The sequence below is a fragment of the Artibeus jamaicensis genome, unplaced genomic scaffold (assembly GCF_021234435.1).
Source record: "Artibeus jamaicensis isolate MK-2021 breed Jamaican fruit bat unplaced genomic scaffold, CSHL_Jam_final contig_700, whole genome shotgun sequence".
Classification (NCBI taxonomy): domain Eukaryota; kingdom Metazoa; phylum Chordata; class Mammalia; order Chiroptera; family Phyllostomidae; genus Artibeus; species Artibeus jamaicensis.
The window spans coordinates 10,985,630-10,991,254 of record NW_026521930.1 but is presented as its reverse complement, the minus strand read 5'-3'; the positions used below and the strand labels follow the sequence as shown (position 1 = coordinate 10,991,254).

At 50.1% G+C, this 5,625-nt stretch overlaps 1 non-coding gene across 1 annotated transcript; it reads left to right on the top strand.

The window, feature by feature from the left end:
* The first annotated feature begins 368 nt into the window (after nt 1-368).
* Nucleotides 369-441, top strand: LOC128628358 (small nucleolar RNA SNORD78). The gene has a single exon (XR_008392742.1). It is a non-coding gene; the product is annotated as a small nucleolar RNA SNORD78 (small nucleolar RNA).
* Nucleotides 442-5,625: the final 5,184 nt, after the last annotated feature.

The window sequence follows — 5,625 nt, the reverse complement described above, 5'->3', positions numbered from 1 at the left end:
AAAAAAACAAGGTCAATATTTTACTGTACCAAAAGCAAACACAACTAAAAGTAACATTTAGAAATCATATCTAACCTTAGAGAAACATGTTATAAAATGCCAGATTTGGGTGAGGTGTGGGGGTGGGTAGAACGGGGGAAAGAGGTGGGAAAATGGAGACAACTGTATTCAAACAACAATTAAAAAAAGATTAAAAAGATAAACAAATAAAATAAAATACCAAATTTAACACTCTTTCCTCCAGTCACAGGAGCAAAACCAGTGCACTGAACCACAACATTTAGGTGGACTTTCTAAACTGATACAATTTTTAAAAATGAAATTCAAAGAAAAAAAGCATTCCATTCTTACCCGGAATCCCATCATTTATAAAATAATGTGTTCAAATGTCAGTGAAAAGAAACAATTAGCAAACATGAAGACAAATTTTTCACTGAACAAATTCAGATTCCAACAAAATACAGCACATTATAGCGGGGTGGGGGAGGGTAATATCCTTTGGACAGCAAAAAACGCACAAATTGCATGGACCTCCGAGTAATTCCTGGCATACTGCGTTTAGGTACAATCTCTTAAATGCACCAACCCCATGTCGTCAGGCAGGCAGGGAGTGTGCGCCCCGCCCCTCCGCTGCGCCCCGCCCCTCCGCTGCGCCCCGCCCCTCCACGCCCCAGGTGGCGGTGCCAGGTCTCCTACAACCTGCTTCCTTCCTCAACTTCCTCTATGAGCAAAGCGAGTCCACTGGAAATTTGCTACCAGAGAAAAGCCACCCACAGTTTTTCCTTTAGTTTAGTCAACAGAGCAAGCCACTACTATTATCTCCTCATCTACAGTTATAAAACGTTAACTTTTACTAAATCATTGCTCAACATGGGGCGGCCCCTCAGGGCAGAGCAGACCACTAGCAGAAAGGATGAAGGGGTCACCCTGGCTGGGCATGTCGTGTGGCAAACACAAACCCAACAGCAGAGCTCAGGGACCCTAGGTTCCAACAAACAACCACCAGCCACTCTTCAAAGGGGGGCTAAGTGGGGCTTTGAACCCCGGGCCTCTCACACTCTAAGTGAAAATCATATTCTTAGAGTTATAAGCCACAGACGGTCCTGTGGTTAATCCTCGTCCTCCTTGGTGAGCTCAACCCAGCAGCGCCCTCGAAGATCTAAAACTCCTTTCTTTGCCCACAAACTGCCCCTCTCCATTCCAGTGGGTGTCCATGAAGGATCGGATTCAGGTCCCCATGCACAAGAGAGGAACGAACGAGGTTCAGCATCGCCACAGGCTGAGACTCCAAGTTGGCAAGTCTGCTCCCCTGTTCTCCCCCCACCCATGGAAAACTGAAACTGTCCGTTTGGGAAAGTGCCTGAGGTCCTCCTTTGTTCTACTAAGGGATGGGCTGTGGAGTGAAGCTGGGAACGAATTTCTCCCTCTCCCCACACCCACACCCCTAGGCTCCCAGAAGCTCCCAGCACCACACCACCTCCCACGACACAGACACTGAAGGGACTGCACACTGATCCCCAGATTCACACTTGCTCCTGACCAGGAATCGGACTTCTGGAGTCCATGACCAGCCTCCCAGCACAAGCCACAGCCAGGAAGGCACACAGGACAGGGAGATGTATAAGTGGGGAGCAGAAGGATGAGCAAGGATGCTGAGGAAATTCACAGACCCCTCAGGGGAGACATCCCACATTACCAGTGCCCTTGACCTGGGGCAAGGTGTCTCCTTGTCCACTGAGCACACCTAGATATCCAGGCCCAGTCTGACTACTGGGGTCCAGCTGGGATCTGCGTCCACCACGCGGCCTGTCTCCCATCTATCCCCACAATCCCAGACCCTACTCCAGTCTGCCAGGGGCTCCATTTATGCCCTAAAATAACCAGCGACAACAAACTATGGATTCCTCTGGAATTTGAAGCTGAATCCCTGCTGTGCAGATACCTTCCTTTGCAGCGTGCACTTGCTGTCCTAGACTGTCCTCTCCCCATTCATTGGACAAATGACAGCTGAGCCCAGCTGAAGCCAGGCCCTGGACTGAGGCTAGGTGTAGAGGGAAGCAGACCCTAGTGAAGAAGTGAGAGGGGCCCCTGAGGGAGGCTCAACACAGAGGAGGACTTTGGAGAGGAACTCTCCTGCTTGCAGAGGTGGCAGTCACTTCCCCTTCAGGACTACGAAGCTTAAAAGGTTCTAGCCACCAGAGAAGAAAGCCTTAGCCAGGGCGCCTGGTTTTCCCCTTGACGCCATGGACCTCAGGGTTGGGAGAGGCCTCCCTGCGCACCCACGTGGGCCCTGGGTTCTGTGCGGGAGAACTCACTCAGGAACACAGCAGTCAGAAGGCGTGAAAGAGGCACCCAGATCTACACCCTGAGGCCTAGGCAGAGAAGCCCAGGGAGGCTTAGATCAGAGAGATGGGCCCGCTGGCCTGACTGCCAGTCTACAGGCTCCAGGAGGGAGGGGAGTGGGGGAACTCTGGCCCTGAAGCAGCCTGCAGGGCAGGGGGCTGGGTGCCTTGGAGGTGATCCTGGGCCAGGCTCAACTCTGTGATTGGGATCTGGAAATTCTTCCCAGATTGGAAACCCCCAGAAATTTCCTCAGTCCCCGCCTGTATTAGCCATATCTTTTATTTTCTGCACTCTGATGCTCTGACTGCCATTCCCAGAGTTAGCTAATTCTCGGAGATAGCAAACAACTCCTCCATGAGCAGGCATTTTGAATGCAAACCAACCAATCCACAGCCCCAACCAGCTCCTCTAGCTGGCTCTCACACTCGGGGCCACTGTGCACCTTCCAGAAGAACCGGAGGTGGGGAAGCATTCAGCCCAGGACAAATCTGTGCCCCACAGCCTGCGGACATCATGAAACTAGCCCATCTAAACCTGTTTAACCTGCTTCACCTATTTCGCCTTCTGTGGAACCACAATAAAGGCTCTGGCCCAGGTTTTCCCCTCACTCCCTCTGCTCCTTGACCAATGTTGGTGCTTCTGCGGCTCCCTGGTGAGGCCATCCTTCCCCTCCTCCTGGGACCCGAGAGTAACAAGCCATCTTTTCAATGGCTGGGACTGTCGGTCTCACCACACCTGGATAATGACAAGGCGCTGCAGTTCTTCCAGTGCAAAGAAAAGCTCCGTGTCTGCAGTGCAGCTTCAGGAGCATCGTGGGGACCCCAGTCCCTTGGTGGCCCCAACACTGAGGCACAGCCCCCCCCCCCATGCCCAGTCTCCTGCTGCAGTTTTCTCCTTTCCCCTGGTTGTGGAAGGCCCTTCGGACAGCCCCTCAAAAAGGAGAAAGACTTTTGGAAACATAGGCTCCTTCAGAATTTGAATTTATAACCTTTTGCTGACAAAGGAGACCTGGTTCTTCTTGCTGATTCATGTAAAGAATTACATATCGGCAAATCTATAGCATGTAATCAGTTTATTAGTGGCCTGTTCCCATGGATGAGAACAGGACTGGGTAGAATAGGGGATAAAAGACAAAGTTTCAGGGCAAAGCAGGGTGAGAAAAGACAGAGAGGCTGAAGACCAGGGTGGCAAGCCCCTGGGCAGCCTGAGGCTGGAGCCTCAGGATGGCCCAGGAGCTGAGAGCACCCAGAGTCCCCAAGAGAGAGAGCGAGTTCTTTGTTCTGAGGACTTATATAGTTGGAGGGATAGGAGGAAAAAAAATTACATATTGACTAATGGGTAAATGCAGTACCAGTGATGATATAGGGTACAGCCAAGAGGGGGGCCCCAAATAGGGATTTGGAATGGGGTCCAGAACTAAAGGTGTCCAGGAAATATTAAAAAGACATATAAGATGTCCTCACCCCTTCCCCCCTCAGGTGTGAGTGGGGTAAGGGGACACATGGAGCAGGAACATGCAGAGCTGTTTTGTACAGCCACAGCTTTGCAGCTAATGCATGGCCTGGTCATTTAACATATCTATAACCTTTAACTGGTTGCATAGATATGTTAAATAGCTGTGGCCATGCTCTGAGCCAGGGGGATGGAAAGGGACTCCCCCGCCCCTGAGATGTAACTGGGGGCAAGTCCCCCAGGTGACAGCACCTACGTGAGAGCTTGGACAAGATTGGCTTCATGACATGGGGCCACACCTGCCACAGACTCACGATGGCAGCCCAGTAAACTTGGAATCATACAGGAATGCTGGCAGGTGTAACTGATTGCAGGAAGAGTCAGAAATGGGGGTAGAGAGGAAGATTGGCGTGGGGATTTAAACCCAGACACAGCAGCCACTGAGAGGAGAGAGCCACGAGGCTTTGCCAGAGTGGGGACCCCCGCAGCTTGGGTGGAGAGAATCACCATGCAGCTTTAGCAGAAAACTGCCACTCAGCTTTGGCAAAGTGGCAACTGCCCCCCAGAGTGGCGACTGGTTTGGGCCAGAGTGGGGACCCCTGCAGCTTTTGTAGAAGAGGACCACATGGCTTTGGGGTGCTCCCTTTGGTCACGTGACCTGGAAGCAGGAGAGACTTTGCCTGGAAGAGGGTGAAAGAGCTCTTGCCAGTAGGCCATGAGAAGGTGCCACGTGGCTTTGGATTAATCAGAGATCCTGACTGGACTGCGACACAGCTGACGGTGCCGGGAGCCTGAATCAAGGACATGTGCTTCTTTTCCTGAGATACAGTACCCCGAATTAGGACAGGGGGAGAAGGAAGCACTGTGGGGGGAGAAGGAAGCACTGTGGGTGTCTTTAGGTATCCAAAAAGGACTTTGATATCTTTTTTTTTTTTTTAAGATTTATTTATTTGTCTTTAGAGGGGAAGGGAAGGAGAGAGGAAGAGAAACATAATTATGTTCCTTTTGTCTATCATTGATATCTTAATGAAGACATTAGGTCACTACTTTAAGTCTGTATAGCATTAAATAAACATTTCCTTTCCTTTTCACAAATCTCTGGCATTGAGAGACGTCTTTCCTATGGCAACAGACAATCAAACCTAGTGGGGGGTCCCTTTGGTAATAATATATCGTTCCCCCTTGGTTCTGTGGGGGGGTGTTGTGTAACAGTTTTTTGGCCCTTGGCCCCTGTGTTCTGTAACACCAGCTTTCCTGGGGGAATGTGACTACCCAAACTTAGGTATGTGTTGGGGTGTGTTAGCCGGAATCTTTATCTTGCCCCAGATCCCATTTGTTCTTCTTGTTGTAAAACAAATATGTGACAGGAGGCAGTTAATTAAAATTGGGGCACTTTCTAAAGTTATTTATGGGCTCTTTCTGTAAGCATCAGGGACTCCCTCATAACACAGATAGTGACCAGAGGTAGGCAATTAACCAAAGTGGTTTTATGGGCTCTTCTTTGGGTACCAGGACCCTCTCCCACATTCCAGGCCCTGGAATAAAAGCGCAGTTTCAAGGCTTTCTTTCCCAGACAGTGGAAATGCTACATAGAATTTCAAAGACTTCCCTTCTTTCTTGCTAACATAGTGTTTCTTGTGATGTTGGAACACCTGGCAACATTATCAGGCCAGGCTCAGGACTGCTCAGTTCACGTATGAGACCTGTCTCCTTCCTCCTCCCTGCCTTCGTTTACTATTTATTCTACCTTAATTGGTAAAAGGCATTTCCTGGTAACCAGGGTGCTAAATGCTGGCCAGTAACAGTATTTCAGTCTCAGAGTCCTTCCCA